We start from the raw sequence: 17,515 nt of genomic DNA, 5'->3' as shown, positions 1-17,515 counted from the left end.
TTTTGAAAAAGGATTCTTAATGAAAGAATCTGCATCTGGGGTTGCTTGTTGCAGTGATGGTGCTTCCTCTTTTTCTTCTATGACAACTTCCTGCTGTACACCGATAGCTACAAGGTGTGGCTCATCAAATTCTTGCTTCCTCCGAGACAGTCTCTGTAGCCTTGGGCTTGGAGTAGGGGGCTCATCATCAGGAATAAGAATAGAGGGCACTGCATGTCACGACAGCCGTCGTGTGTCTAACCAGTCAATCAATGAGAACAACAATAAGTATTTACAATCTTTATCTATATATAAAATCAATAAATTTACAAATATACACATTCACACGCACACAAAATATTAACAAAAAAAAAATTGTTTCTAATATATGATTCGTCAATGTCCTATGGTGGTATATTGGACAGCAGTGTCCCTCCAGTGTTCCTCCAATGTGTCCTCCTTCGGTACCACGTCCTAAGATGACGGCTTCCGTCCACCGGCTTCCAGCGTAGTAAGTGAATACTCGAAGGAGGTTACACGGGTGGTAAGATGTTCAATACCGGAACACTGGTGACTATGGCCGAATCATCACTGGGACATTGCTGGAGCCTTGCTGGAACCTTTTAATTAAACGTTTCACTTCCACAATATACTTATTTACCTAATTACCGCAACTGCACGCCATACAATCACACCGAACAATACTCGCTCTACAAAACCGTTAAGTGTATCAGACCCCTTAACGTATCAAACACTGTCACAGTTAAGCGTATAAGACCTCTTAACATGCAATATAGTTAAGTGTATAAGACCCCTTAACATCACAAAACAGTCAATGTATGACCAATAACGCCGTATAAGACTACGAAATATAAACTCACAAATAAACTAGCAAACCACGCTTGTCACACAAACGCACCATAATTCTACGGTAAATAAACAAGTATATAAAACGTTAACACGAAACGCACCATAATTCTACGGTAAATAAACAAGTATATAAAACGTTAACACGAAAATACTATCGAACACGTATAAGAACAGTTACCTAACGTCTTAAATATTACAAACAAGACTAAAGTATAAGGAAAAACGAACTTACCCCTTATGGAGATGGTTACCGTAAAAAATACACTTAGCTATACATCGTGTTACTACTGCAGTGCGTGCTAATGGACCCCGGCTCACTGACCAAAACATGGGTATTTATAGCATCATAGTAAACAAATAGAACAGTCCGACTATAGTCCAATATTGACCAATACCTGAATTGATAAAATTGAGGCACCAAAAAGGATATGAACATAGAATAAAAATCAGAGGTACCCTATAGGAAAATAGTAAGAATGAATAAATCTATTGATTGTGACGCTGCATCATCTTTTAGATGGAGGTGATCAGCTGTTAAAAGACAGTATATATATATATGGCATATTATAATTGATAAATATCATTTATAATGCATATTGATGATATACTATTCGATAGGCTAAATAATAAACTCATCTTATTATTAAAAAACTTAAGTAAGAATAGTATATGATACATGTACACTATTCGGATAGGCTAAATAATATACTCATCTAATTAAAAAAAAATTGATGTAAGAATAGTATTCAGGTACATATGTCAAGATAATGAAAAAAAGTGTTTAAACTTATCTTCATTGAATCTGTTGTTGGCCAATTCAAGCTGCACTGAAATAAATAAAAAATAACACAAAGCAACACGAAGAATGTAAAAATGTAACAATAAACTAAAAATGTAAACAACCAATAAAGTACAAATTGAGAACACTTGTATGCTTAAATAATAGAAGAAATCTACATTCATTGCATTGGCAGTGTTTGATTACTTTTAAAACCATACAAGAACATTTTATCCAGAGTAAGCGAGTAAAAAAACAGAACGACTATTCAGTATTGTGCAATGAACCGTGCTACATGTACTTGAGTAACCCACCCCCCCCCCCCCCCCCCCACCCGTACGATGCTATAGTATAGAGCATGATGCATTAATTTTATCATCTGAATGTGTATAATCGTCTTATTGTTAAACACAACAAAAAATTAACAACTAACAAAGAACGCTAAGTCAATATATATACGTTTTCTAACCTGAGGTGTCCTTGTAATCACTGCCAACAAAATGCAAGTGACAGACAACGTCTCTGTCATTTGGTTCCCCGAGTTTTTTGGTCAGTGGATCTAGGCGTTTTATGGCAACCCTCCACTGAAAACGACGTTGCTTATCCTTCGGAAACTGATGTCCACCATAATTACAACAAAAAGGAACCGAACAACGCTGAGGCATAGCCAGCGATATATAAGACCGAAACTAATTCAAGCGTCTCAAACGCACACATAACCACCAATAGGTTTGGTGTATAAAATTCGGAACCAAAACCGGCGAATGTTTACCATTGCAGTCAAACTTTACTTGACCATTAGAATTGTAAACATAAAAATCAGAAAAGAAAAAAATAATACATGTGTTAATATTTGAATACATTATATGTAATGCATGTATGCCATTTAAGTCATCTGTCTAAATATTTTACTTGATTATACCCCATACCCCATGCTCCATTTATATAACTTTTTCTCAATTTTACAATCTTGACAAATGGACCCGGATCCAAGTCTACTTAATTTTACTCGGGCCTATCATCAATGTGTATAATGATGCATTTACTTTCTTCTTTTTACAACTAATCATTTATAGTGACTACTGTGTCTTGGTTATATGAATAATTTCATCTCGATAGCGTACGCTGGTGAGATTTCCATTGACAATTTGTAGAGGGGTCCTTCCTTGCACAACACAAGCGTCCTGGTAACGCTCCCCAACGCTACGATAAACCCCTCAACGGCCGTGATGGCTAAATGAAATCTGGATTCATCAGTGAACATAATATTGGCCCAGACCTGTATTCAGAATCGCAGATGTCGTGTGCACCACGCTAGTCGGCAATACGATGACGTTGAAGCAGTACTGGGCGCACCGCTGGACGTCTTGGTATGATGTTTTGCTCGCGTAACGGTTACGCATAGTTCTTGAACTAATTGGTTGAAGCCATGGAATGATATGGGTAGTCAAACTTGCTGTTGGAAACGATTTCTCAGATGTACAAGTCTAATGTGGATGTCCTGTTGACGTGACGTCACACGAGGTGACTGATTTACAGGAATTCTTTAAATGATCCTAGCAAGTGTCTTTTTCAAAGTTAATATACAGAGATCAAAACCTCAAGGCAAGTTTGTCAAAGAAAAATTTAAAAAGATTTATTAAGAATATTTTTAATGAGTATTACTTGAGTGATTTCTAAGCAAATGAGAATGCATACTTAACATTAGCTGCAGAACTGTAGCTCTCCGGGGAAAAAAAATATTGACAGACCGGAAGACAGATGAAGAATTTAATGGTAAACTCTTTTCACTAATTTGCGTATAAATAAGGTAAATCAGTCGAAAACTAGCGCACGTTTTTCTGCGCAATAAATATACAATTTTTTCAATGGGTGGCCCTGTAGCTCTCCGGTCTGTCAATATTTTTTCCCCGGAGAGCTACAGTTCGGCAGCTAACCTTACATGGTAAATTTTTGTTACATAAGCATAAGGAATAAATTTTGGAAACATTCTATGAAATTTGTTAAAGTATGTTCGATTCAATCTATACAGTTTACGTACAGTACTGTAATCCTATTTCGATGTAACGCAGTAGTGGTAAGATTTCATAGATTTATAAATAAATAATTGCAAGAGTGGACAAAAAATTTAATTTAATGGCTTAATACAAACTTTTATCGAAGCTAAGTCATAATTGGATTGGCTAAATCAAGTATGCCAACATCTGTTTTATTGTATATATATGCAATTGAAAAAATGCGAATTTAAAGTATATGATTCTGCTTATTGAAGAGCTGTCAGAATTCTAAGTTATATTCTGATTAAAGCTTTTTCTAAGTTGAAGCATGAGCAGATTGGCTATATCTAAGTAAGCCATAATCTGTTTTAAGTATGTGTTATATCAAAATAAAAAAGAACACATAGGAAGTCTAATATTTCTAGGTTACTACTTTGATACAAAGGTGTATCACAGAAATCAAGTCATGCAAGTTTTAAAGGATGGTTACATGTTTTTCAAATATAAGATACAACCATGCATGAAAAGAAAGAAATTGTCAATTAGTCCTCAAAGGCTAATACTCTGGTAGTTAAGCATGTTTATTAATAAGTATGAAAATGATAAACCATGCCTAAGCGGGCTTTAGAGGGGCAGTCAACAAAATGGAGGAGACCAGCTAAAGTACCACGAAAGGATTAGGTAGGTCTTCAAGCAGAACCAGTGTTTGATGATCCAGTTACTCAAGCAGAACCAGTGTCGAGTGATGCTATTAATTACGACTTATAAGCTGCAGCAATCTTAAGACAATCACAAACTATGTCACAAAACCAGACAAATTCGGGTGATAACACCATGGAAATCCTGCAGCCATGTGTTCAAAACCAGAGTGATACCGACGCCCACGCTCATTCAATGGCAAGACAGCAAACAACATTAACAGCTACAGAACTTTGTATATGCCACCTGCCATAATTTGCATAACTTGAGATAAACTTACTAATAAGATGATTTGAATTCTCTTCCTATAAGTCGTATTTTGAGTTTGAAAACGTAGATATAAACACAACGAGATAGTTGATGTAGCGCCATGTGATGAGAGAACGTGTGTTTGTGCTTGTGAAGTGTGTACTATAACAAAAGGAACATACGTCAGCAGACCTCTGGTTCTCTTTAAGACACCACACATTCGTCTTCTAAACCAGGCCGTTTTTGGTTTTCTTAATTAGATCCTATTTGCTCCTGTAAACAAGCCGTTTTGGTTCTCTTAATAAATCGCAATAGGTCCTCTTAACGAGATCGTATTTCGTCATCTTAACGAGACTGCATTTATTTTGTGTTTATTCATACAACATTATACATTGTCTTGTAATTAGAGCGTTGCATTTATGTATAAAGAAATATTTATGCGATTTATTAAAGAAATGTTGCACAATTATCACCTTCTTTTAAATGTGTACTTAAAGGACAGGTGACACAAAATCATTTTCTTCTAAAAACATTTTCTTTGATAAATATTAATCAGTTTATAACAATTTTTCCATTTGACTAGCATCAGATAAGAACACACAACTCAATTAAGTGTGCTGAAAATCCCAGCTGCAGCTGGTCTCCGAGTTTTGCCGATCTTTAATGAGAAAAAAAACCCCTGTGCGTTATTCGCCAAAGATGACATATATTCAGCTATCGGCTACATAGTAAACAGAGCAATGGACGAGGATTTATTTACACGTACAGGATAGTGTATTTGTGTTGCAAATGATGATTTTGAATTAAAGCACTATCAGATTAAAGTGAATTTATTAAAAGCATATTTTATTGAAAAGTTTAGTGTATGAACCCTCTCCTGAAAACAAAGTAGTAAGATTATAGAATGTACAAGATTACATGTTGTATTATTGGTTAATGGAGTTTTTGAGAAATTTTGTGTACATAGGAATTGAAAAAAAAGTAATTAAATTAGAATGAATCTGAAGATTCTGTGATTGATAATCATTTATTGCAGATTATCATCCTGTCAGCCAGACACTAGGCAACCACTTGTTCAGATTGTCAATATTCAGTAAAGTTTGAAATATATTGTTTGAATATGCATATTAATCCAATCTTGCAGATCCAAAACATTGATTTGAATAAGTTGATATTAATCTAAAAAAAATTTTCTTTAAAAAAAACTCAAATGGGAGCACGATGAGTTAGATTGTTATTATATTACATACAATTATATAAATCCTTTTCTGTGTACTATTTGTAACAATTGGTGTTGCTCTAAAATAATAATTCATTGTCCATCTGAATCTAATGTCAGTATATAAGAAGTAATCAGTGTGCATAACAGCTCGTTTTTGGGCTTTTTTTTTTTTTAGGTTTGATCAATAGAGAATAAATTATACACAACCCAGAAGTACTACCAAAAAATGATCTTCATAAACTATTAAAAGAAGGATCAAATTACATTTGGATAAAATTCAAGGAGTCCGAAATTAATACGTTTTTAAAACTTGAATACTATGTTAAAAAACTACTGTTTCAGTCTTTACTGATTATGAAAATTGGTATATATATAATTCTTTTAATTAAATTTCAATAAACAAAGATGATCAAATACCATACTAAAAAATGAAATTAAAACATGTTTCGGTTATTAGTATTGAGATTAAGGTAGACCCCTGATTTTGTGTCACTAAAGAAATTTACAAACATATTTGCCTACAGGTACCAGGATTTCTGGTAATACTTCTTAAATCAAAAAATCCTTTATTAAGTCCAATTAACTTAATTAGGGTTTATTTAGGGTTTAAGATCCAGTGAAATTCCTGGTTACAAAAAGTCTCTATACATTATCACTAACTATGTGTTGACAAAACAAAATCCTTTCTTCAGAAAAAATGATTCCATGGTTTTGATGATTTTTATCTTTTACAAATCCAACATCTGACATATTTTTTCCAGCATGAAGTATATAGATCAATGAAAAGTTAACAATACAGGTCACAATTTTTACTCCTATTCATAATTGCTGAGGAAACAGAAATGGGGTTTCTAAGCTTACAATAACTCTGTTTATGTACTGGGTTCTCAAACTTTTAATAGCAATTAGCAAAAGTTAATGACTTCAGATTTTAGATAAGAGCAATTCAGAAATCCCTATGGTTGAAAGATACAGCGTATGGGCAGTGTGTCGGCTATTACGTCGCACCGAAGGTTTCCGATCTCAGAGGCTTCAGATATGCATATTGAGGTCACGCGTCTTATCAGCTCAGTAATTCAGCAATAGCTGTGAAACAGATGGGAGTAGCAGGCACGTAGCATCAGGGAGGGCCAGGTCTGCCCCCCCCCCCCCACTTTCAAAAACGATGCTACGTGCCTGAGTAGTAAGGAAAATTTTGCAGAAATTGTATCCCACTCACAGTTCAACTTGTTGGTCAATGTTTTTGTGATTGTGTCACCTGTCCTTTAAATACAATTTGCTATTACCAGCACAACACTTATCTTCAGTAGTGTTCATCATGGCACTAAGCGGAAATCTACAGATTTGACGAATCGAACCTTAAAAAAAAGAACATAATTTTGGAATAGCTCACTACCACAACCCGTTCTCCGCGATTACGAATGAGGTCACGGAAAAAGTCACAGCGAAAGAGGAAATCTCTAACATGGTTAATTCTCTCCGGCCAACTGCCATCACCAGTCACGGGAGTATTGCATGTGCATCTAATATTAACTCAAATAACAATAGGGATAACGCAATTCAGGAAACTGTCGAGACAGCAATCGTTAATCAGTCTTCTAAGATAACATCAGGTAGGTGCAGTAGTGGTTTTGTAAGTACATCGGTCTGAATTGAAGCCCATGTACCTAAAAAAAAAATTCATAAAAAAATATGCCATAAGCAGTTGATTTCGTAGTCTTCTATTCTAGTAAAAAATGGTAAGGAATAAATTTTTTCTCCTGGTAAAGAATTCACCAGGTGGAGAAAGATGATGTTGAATTATATTCTATGAATGAATGGCTTAGAGCTTTGAATAGACAAATGGCTATCTATTACAAGAAATATCCACAGGAGCAGGTTTAACTGATAACACATCTAGAAGCAGTCAGGTACATTGCGTATTCAAAAGGTAACGGACATATAATAAGGACTTCCGATCCATAATTGACCAGAGTAAGGTGCAGTGAGGAGACATTCATATGGAATTGTAAGTGAACACAACAAATATCGTAGTTGTGTGAAGAACATACCAGGCAGTGAATCAATTGCAACATGAAACAACGAAGTTCTCTACCCACAACAACTATACAGGCTAGAATTTTTTTTTCAGCGCCAGGCATTTTCATTTATTAGTGCGACCCCATTTTCTTTGTTATTAGTGTTACCTTGATTTCCGGCATTCAGTAAACTTCCTCTTACCAAACAACACGTGTTGTGATTGTCTTTTATTTATTGGCGTGGTGGCAGCAGTATTCGACCCTCCGTTCAGTGAACATAAGGTACTTTAATCACACCGTAATTATCTATTATCGTGGACACGTGTGTGTATTGGATATTGTGTTGGCTTTACTACAAAACATGGCTAGTACGTCTCGCGCGCCAAAACAATGGTGCCTTACAAAGATTGAGACTGTCAACACGTTTGAAAATTGGAGACAGAACTTGTTATATACACTGTCCCTTGATAAAAACTTCGCACCATTCCTCATTACCGGAACATGGTGGGAGAAAAAGACCAAAAATACTCCATTCCGCGGATTCGCCGACGACGACGAATCGATACCCGAAGGCATCCGCCTCATTCGCATGCAGAAAGTTAACATGCTTGAGCTTATGTTGGGCCAGATTGCAAACTACTGCCCTGTTATTTCTAGGAACACAATCGTTAAAAATTCTACGTCAGTTGATAAAATTTGGCAGACAATTCGACTCCATTATGGTTTTCAAACCACTGGCGCCCACTTCATCGATTTTGACTCCATACGATACGACCCGAGCGAGCGGCCTGAGGACCTCTTCCAGCGTTTAACAGCTTTTGTTGAGGACATTCATTGCGTAAGGATATTGGTATAACTCACCATGAAGTCTCTGATCCATCTACTGTGCCCTAAGTTTTCTGAAGAAGGGTCAATTACCAGGCGATTTAAAAAAAAATGTTTATGCAACTTTTACCAAATACTTAAGAGAAATTAATGGGTCGGACCAAGATCAAAACCAAAAGCTGTGCATTGTGATAGGTTAAAGCCATACAAGGGAGAAAATAAACCAGACTGGATGATCAGTTAATTTGTACATGGTGGAGTGAGAGATTAAGCGGTTGCTTTTGATGGAGTAAATATCCAACTAGGAGAAAACAGGCTGAATGTAAATAGTGATTACATGTATAATGTTGGTGATGAAGTGAATTCCGAGGATTGTCGTTTCAGTGATGATATGGAAGATGGTGTGCTTTGTAGTGATACACGTGTGCAATGTAAAAGTAACTCTAGAAGTGCGACTAAAGTAGAAAGTGAAGGTCGTGAGCAACGTCCAAAGAGAAGTGTTAAAATTCCCCATCAATATGGAGATTTTCAGTTATACTAATGATAGGGTAATATCTGTTAAGTTGTTTTTATTTTTATACTTTTATTTAGTAATCGTGATTTTAAAAACTGTGAGTTTTATTTGTAGGTGGCAAAGTATGTGTGTAATATCTGGGAGAAGTTCAGGTCAGAAAGCCTGTATGCAGCAAACAGACATGTGCAAGAGCAGCACAGTGGATTTAAGTTTAAGTGACAGGACTGTGGTAAAACTTAAGCGAGAAAAGATCAGGAACACGGAAAATGTCGCAGAGGATTTCCCTACTTAATTGTCAATATTCATAATCGGTCATCAGGAAAATTAGCAAGAGAAAAATGGAGAAATGGTATAAGGAAATACTTCCGATGCAAGTTACCAAAATTTGTAGTCCAAGACCAATGCCGTCATCATCTTCTATGTCAAGGTCGCGATCGCCTATAATGTGCAAGGATTATGATGAAGTTTCTATCGATGAAGGGGGCGGTCAGTTTGAGAAAGAAGAGGAAGAAATTAAAGTGATGGATAGCTTGGAAAAAATTCCAAGAGAAACCATTCAACTAGATGTGGGAGGTTATGAATTCAAAACGACAAAGGAGACTTTAACCAAAATACCATCAAAACTGTCAAAATTGATAACATTGAAATCTGCGAACGCGGCTTCATATTTCTTAGATCGAGACCCTGAACATTTTACCTTTATTCTAAAATTCTTGCGAAATGGTGAAATTGACGAGATAACCTTACCGGAGGAGAAAGGATCTTTAGCCGCGATTTTAATGGAATGTAAACATTATGGTCTGGTGGATTTGGAGGAAGTTGGATGTTTGCAAGTGTAACAAAACCAGGGACTGAACCATGAAAAGAAAGTGAGACCTTGTAATTTATGATTTGATTTGTACAGTGATTCACTACTCCTTTATATTTAGTTTAGGGACTAAACTTTACAAAGAAAGGAGTTATGTTATAAAATTAAAAAACATAAGAACATAGTCAATATGATTTAATAACATTGTAACTTTTAGTATACTATGAAATAAAATCGTTTAAAGCTAATTAAATGATTTCTGCAGAAGTGAATTGCTATGTAAATATTTCTTAATGTTTGTTTTCAGTGCTGCCCAACTTCTTGAATCACAGCATGGGCTAGTCTGGTAGGGGGAGTTTGCGAGGAGCATCTCTATTGTCCATTTGTATCCGTCATTGCGGTTTGGCCTGGTATAAAAGGGGGTAAATTTGCTTTAAGTAACTGTAGTCTTGTTGCTTCTGAAGATGTCGGGGGAACTATTAGGCGAGCGCGTGGAGATTTGGTAATGAATGAATTAATTGGGTTTTCTTAGGGATTTACCAAGCGACACCTACTATTTCACCGAGATCTCTGGTAAACTTATTTAACACAAATTGCATGGTGTCGGTGAAATTATAGGGTGTTTGCTAATATATTTTAATAACAGCACTCCCCCCCCCCCCTCCTCCCATTTATTATTTTAGTTAAGATTTCTCCGATTGCACCTAAATTATTTCAAAAAGTGTAGCCGGTGAAATAGAATCTCGGTAATTTTACACCGAACATCACTGAAATATTTACCAAGGTGCAAGTTCTGGTGTTTGGTAAAATTTAAATATTGATGGTATATTAAATCATTTTTATTAGATTTGTCTTGGTGATTAAATTGGATTTTGGTAAGTTTTGGGTAAATAAATCATAACTAGGATTTAAAGAATTTTGGATTAACTGTGTTCAATTTCATTCTTTTATTTTTTACATGCTTTTAATTATATAGAAAGAAATGGTAGAATAGAGTTGGTTCTTATTTTATAAATAAGAGTAAAGGTTGATTACTATATCACTACATTGGAATTTATTTAAACTTTTAAAGGAGATTGTGTTACTGTGTGTGATTCAGAAAACAAAAACCACGCACCCTATTAAAATCGTGTTGACGAGTTCGCCATGCGTCTTAATATATATACCGCCTCTTGATGATGATTGCTAAATTGATACTATAATAAATTGACTTAACTACCGCTTATGACTCGAAGGACATTCAAAATATTTTATATAACTGGAAATTCCATAATGCACCATTGCCCACATTTAAAATTGGTATAGATACGAGTGATGACAAGAACGAGTTAACACGTAGACGAGTAAGTAATAGTTGATGAGTTGTACGTCAATTGAGATATAAGTGATAAGAAGTAACCGGTGTTTTTATATATATATATATATATATAATATATATATATATATATATATATATATATATAATTTTGTATAACTGTCTGAAGAGCCGACATGGCTGAAAGCGCTAATAGTAAACAATTTATTTAATTTGGATTGTCGCATTCTGTTTTATTTATTTAAGTATTTTTTGCTGTACCAAGGCTTTATATATATATATATATATATATATTGAAACATTATAGACATTCATTTGGTGTTTAACTCCAAAAATTATCCCAGTGTAATAACGAGTTATTGCTCGTTCAGTTTAACCTTTAGCTCTGTAGGCATATTTTGTTAACTCGTACCTTAATTTAAATATAATTCAATACGACACAATGGCTGATATGATGGTGTACCTGTTTCTCGCGTGAAGCACAATCGGCCTTAAACTGAGTCTAAGTGTTACGGCAGTATGTCCCACAGTCATCAGAAGTAACAGTACTGATGAAGTTTTTCATATACGTACATGGCAAATGTAGCGCCGAACCGAGAGGTCTTACAACAACCTTTCATGATTCCAGTTTCCATGATATTTGTTCCTCACATTTTGAAAATTGATGCCGAATTTCAAGTCTACCGTTTATTTACACATCACAAATATAAACATTCCGAACAAATAAACCACACTATAAAATCCAAATAAACACAATTACTTATACACATTTATCATAGGCGAAATTAATAATCCAAGTGCTATGAAAGTCCTATCTAACTTAAGTGCTATGAAAGTCCTATCTAACTTAAAGTAAGTTCTGACTATCTGTCTGAGTAAGAGACCGTGTAACTAGCTATTGTCGAGCTATATATACCAAAGATCCGCTCCTGAGGCCATAATAAAATTACTGTTTGTTTGGAATTGCCGCCCGCCTCAGCTGAAAAAATTTTATTGGCAAAATAAAAAGAACAATTTTTTTATTGTTTTGTTTCGTACCAACAGGTTTATAAATAGTTCGTTCGTCGAATGTTTTTTTTTAAATCGGGTTCGATCTCCTCATAATATTCATAAACACACTGGATCAATAAAACGTTTTCTTTGAAGTATTTATAATATTGAGATCCGAAGGTTCTCGCAAACGCGCCAAAATGTCAAACATGAAGGCTGGTGCCAGTGGTGGAAAACGTTCGAGTCCTGAAGACTCATCAACCATTCCGTTGTGCGTATCCATACAGTTGAATGGTGAACTTAAAATAAGCAACAGAATTGCAGTTTTGATAGCGATGACACATGGAAGCAAATACTGACAGAGGTTGCATTGGAGATGGACAAAACCGACATGTCGAGATTGAAAACGGCCACGCGGGGGGAGATATCAGTCCAGTTGTCATCAAAACTACATGGGTCAGAGATTTTTTATCCTGATATAGAAGAAGAAATAAAGGTGGTCCGTCAGTTTGATAAGTCCTTAAAATACGTCACATATAAAATCAATAGCAATACTGTTGATCCGGTACCCCCTCAGCGAGCCAACGCACTCCACCACATCATGCAAACTCAGACATTGTGTACAAAATCAGCTCCAAAGAAAGACACAAATGAAAAGAAGTTTACAGGTGTGTACATTGCTTAACACATGAACACATAATATTAGAAAAATCTGACATATTGCATGCGCGGATCCAGAAAATTTTTCCAGGGGGGGGGTCCGAAGGATAATTGTGTTTGCCAGGGGGGGTCCGAGGCATATTTTCGCGATAATTTTACTATGTAAATTTAATAAATTTTCATTTTCCAGGGGGGGTCGGGACCCCCCCGACCCCCCCTCTAGATCCGCGCATGTATTGAATTCATGTATCAACACATACACTTAGTTTAAAGATACATAAATGTTATTTTTGTCTCTGACTTAGTGTAGAAACATTTAGACACATATTCTAATTGTTTTAACACTTAAAACCTAATATTTTCGTAACATTAAAAATGATATCATTTTTAATTAACAGCCAAAGATCAGTTGTATAATGACCTGGTGGATCTACTTAAGCAGAAAGACTGTTTTTTCCCCAATTATATGAGTCTTGGTGAATGCACTGTGGCTCATTGACAAAGACAATTTGAAAAAACTTCAACAGAAAATTGCTGCACTTAAGAACAACAATCAGGAATCTGAAATGAGGTATTATTCAAGCTTAAAAATACAGTTATTAATAAACACCCTCAATGTCAAATTAATCCGTATGTGCTTCATTTCTTACTTTCTTTAAAAGTATGATTTTTTTTTTCATGCAGACTCTTGAGTTTTTGTGGTTACCATGACTTCAAGAAAATAAAGAAGAAAGCACCAAGACTGTCGGCCATTGACTTAAAGTCTCATAGCACTGCCCTATTTCAGTTGATATCCCAGCCTTTTGTGAGTAAGTGGAATGAAATCAAAGATGATATTCTTGAACTGGCAAAGTGTTTCAACATTTACACAGATCAGTTAGATAAGGCAAATGAAGAACAACAATGTCGACAAAACCTTACTCATCCTGTCCTGTCCACAGACAGAAAAAGTAGGGCCCAAGTATGCTATCCTTGACACTTGTTTAGCAAAAATGAACCATTATGAATATGTATTTTTTGATGAAGCTATTCATTTAGATGAACCTTTCAAGACAAATTTTGATAGATATGACTTTCTTCAGAAGATTGCTTTGTCAATGCCAGTTAATGTGCTCAAGTATAACCCTGGTGGATCTGTTGGTACCTCAGTTTTCATATGGCGAGTCCCAACTGACCGAAGTGTACAGGAAATTGTTAATGAAGGATCAAAAACTATTGAGAATCTGAAACCACGTCTTCTTGAATACCATACCAGAAATATGAAGTCAGATTTCACTCGTAAATACACTGGATTACATGCTTGTCAAACACCAAAACATATTCTTAGATCTATTTACAAAGAACTGACTAATGATGCCTCTGTTGATCAAAATCCTTCAATTGAATACAGAATTCAAGAAGCTATATCTTCGGAAGATCCAGACCTGGTAATTGATCTACGACACTTAAATACTGGGCCAGGAGATACATTTCAGGTTTTCTTCGATCTCCTTAGAGCAAAGGTAGAAGAACAGTGTGCAGCTGATGAGAGGAGACACAATATTGAGCATGTCTCAAGGTACATTTCTGTCACTGATCTCATCAGGGACGTAAGTGCTGATTTACCAACTGGAACCCCAATTCCAAGTGAATCAACAGTTTTATTTTCATTTGCACCAAAAAATGCTTATATTAAAACAGCAAGATTGTACAAATCTGTCATTCCTCTTCAATTCAAAGTCCAGACAAGACAGTTGAGACTTTCTCATCAGGATGAACACTACTGTGCTTCACAGTATAAATACATGAGACATTTTGCAAATATTTTCAAAGACAGTGTGACTTTCCTTAGCATTGATGACAAATCAAAGATTGATATTGGAGAGCCTGGACAGTACATTTCATCAGGTGTTCGGGGAAAGAAAAGTCTGGTTCCTTCTGCTTCTCAGTTGTCTGCTATGGATCATGATGTTTCAAGTAAAGGTTCCATTACTCCATCAGTAATTCTTAATGTGGCATTACCAGAAGACAAGGATGGATCATTTTACCAAGGACAGGTGTCAGTAATATACAAGGATTCAATATTCCAGGCAAGCAGCCCATTCAGACATGCAGTAGAGATACAGAAGATGTTATTGGGAGAACTACCAGTAAAGCCTATCCTGATGATTTACTCAGATGGAGGACCTGACCACAGACTAACGTACCACTCAGTAAAACTCTCACTTATTGTGTTGTTCAGGAATTTAAACCTTGACATGCTGATTGCTGGTAGAACAGCACCAGGACATTCATGGGCAAACCCAGTAGAAAGGATAATGTCAGTACTGAATCTATCTATTCAGAACATGTCACTTGCCAGAAATGAATGTGATAGCAACACAGAGCAAATCCTGAAAAGTGCTAACAGTATGGCAGAAATTAGAAAGAAATCAGAAAAAGTGCCGGATTTGAAAGGACAGTGGTTGGATTCTCTTAATGAAATCATCACCATGCTGCAAAATCGCACACGTCGACTTACACTTAAAGGACAGTCTTTTAAGTGTCCAAATGCTGCTTCTGATGAGGCTGTGAAGTCAATGGAAGAGCAGATAGGGCAGCTTATTGACAATACCATTCAGCTTGGGCAGTATCAGCAAAAACATTTGTCCAACAAGCAAGGTAATTTCATAAAGTAATAAAAAAGTATTTCTGCAATATCAAGTTGTACAGGCCATTTTGATATTAAACAGTACATATATTTTGTTTTGTTTTCAGAATACCAAAGATTCCTAGAGAACCACTGTCGTCAGAGGCAATACACTTTCCAAATTCGTAAATGTAAAGACCCTAACTGCTGTTCTCCAATGCAGATAGAAGACCTGCCGTGGCTACCTGATCCTATCCAGAAGGCTGACAAGATTCACTACAAGCCTTTGACTGAGGTGTTGGGTCAACCAACAACAGACGGTGATCGACCCTCTGCAAAAAATTCTACAGCGACTACTGTTGCAGAGGAATTGCAAGTATGTTAATACTAGAATGAATGATAATTTGTATATATTGAATCTTTGGTATTTGATATGCAAATATCTGCTAACATTTTCTCTTACTTAAACTCTTATTTATTACTTTTAGTTATGAAAAATTAAATAAATATCGCATCTGATTTCAGGGAGTAAAGAACAGCTTTCTGGTTGCCCAAAATGTAAGGTCAACAGTTACCTGCTGTGAATGTGAAAAGATAAGATGTATCTATTCAAAGAAAACTCTGACACTTAGGGACACAAGGACTTTGGCAAGAACACTAGAAAAGTATGATTACACATGTGGAGCTCTTTTAATACCTGAAGGTAAATTATTTATAGATAAATCCAGAATATTAAAAATTAATATTTTATTTAATATTGCAATTTTTAGGAAATTAATGCAATAAAATTAATAGTTGCTGCATGTGATTCATTGAAGTATTGTTTCTTTGTTCTAGGTGATGTTCTTCATGGAAAAGTGTTTGTTCGTTTGCAGTTGAACTGCACAATGCACATGGAGTTTGCATATTATGCAGAAGCAGCCAAAGGCACAAGAAAAGATCTTTGCTGCTATTGTGCTTCAGCTGATGTTCAAAAGGACCAAAATCTTCTAAAGAAATTCCGCGTGGTTCTTCCAGTTTGTGTGAATTGTCTCCAAAAAGGGCTAGAAGTTCCAAGAAGAAACCCTATGAAATAGACTGTTAAAACTAGATCTAAAAGTTTGAATATCAGTTTTGGTTCACTGAATGTTATTTTTGAGCACTCTTTTGTGTGTGTTTTTCTTGTTTGACATGTCAGAACAAAGAAAAGTAATAAACATTTCACTGTTTTCAATTGACATTTTAATTCTTCAACAATTATAAAATAAATTTCCAATTTGAAAAAAAAAAATAATTTACCTCCCTCCCTCCTGGGTCTGAAAACCCCCAGGCGGCAATTCCAAACAAACATTTTTTTAAGGATGGCCTGACGGTCAGGAGCACATTTTAAGATTCTTGCAATCAGGAGTCAATACATTGAACACAATGGTCAATGTGGAGTCAGCAGGGGGTGAGATTAGATGGGCGATTAAGACACGGAAAAGATTTATAGCTAAAGTGTAGATAATGTGTGAACAATTAATTAATGAAGAATGATATTAATAGATATAACATATTAAACCGTTACAACCCCCCCCCCTTAAGATTTGACTCCGTTCAAATATAAAGATAGCGCGTAACAAAATCTTTAAAACTAGCAACTTTTATACGAATAGCACGCAATAAAAACAAAAAAAATCGCATCTTATATGCTGACAATGCAAAACAAAAATTGTTCAATGAACTATTTAAACATATAATATGACATTTGAAAATGCAAATTTATTTCAAGAAAAACAAAAACACATCTCAGATTAAAACATGTTACATCAGAAGCAATTATTTACATATTCAATATAGGTTAATATCGACATAGTATTAAACACATGAAAAAAAAAAGGCATAAGCAAATTATGTATATCTAAATTATTTCGTCGCAGAATTTTTAATTCCACAATATTCGCATATATAATAATCCATGTATTTACATCTTGCCTGTTTTCTGCGTTATAAAAGAATGAATAA

General features: G+C 35.3%; 1 pseudogene; it reads left to right on the top strand.

Moving 5' to 3' along the window:
- The first annotated feature begins 13,387 nt into the window (after positions 1-13,387).
- Positions 13,388-16,875, top strand: LOC136271280 (uncharacterized; annotated as a pseudogene).
- Positions 16,876-17,515: the final 640 nt, after the last annotated feature.

This window comes from Magallana gigas, chromosome 1 (assembly GCF_963853765.1).
Source record: "Magallana gigas chromosome 1, xbMagGiga1.1, whole genome shotgun sequence".
In the NCBI taxonomy this organism is placed as follows: domain Eukaryota; kingdom Metazoa; phylum Mollusca; class Bivalvia; order Ostreida; family Ostreidae; genus Magallana; species Magallana gigas.
Note: the sequence above shows the minus strand (reverse complement) of the source record. Positions and strands in the feature narration are given on the sequence as shown.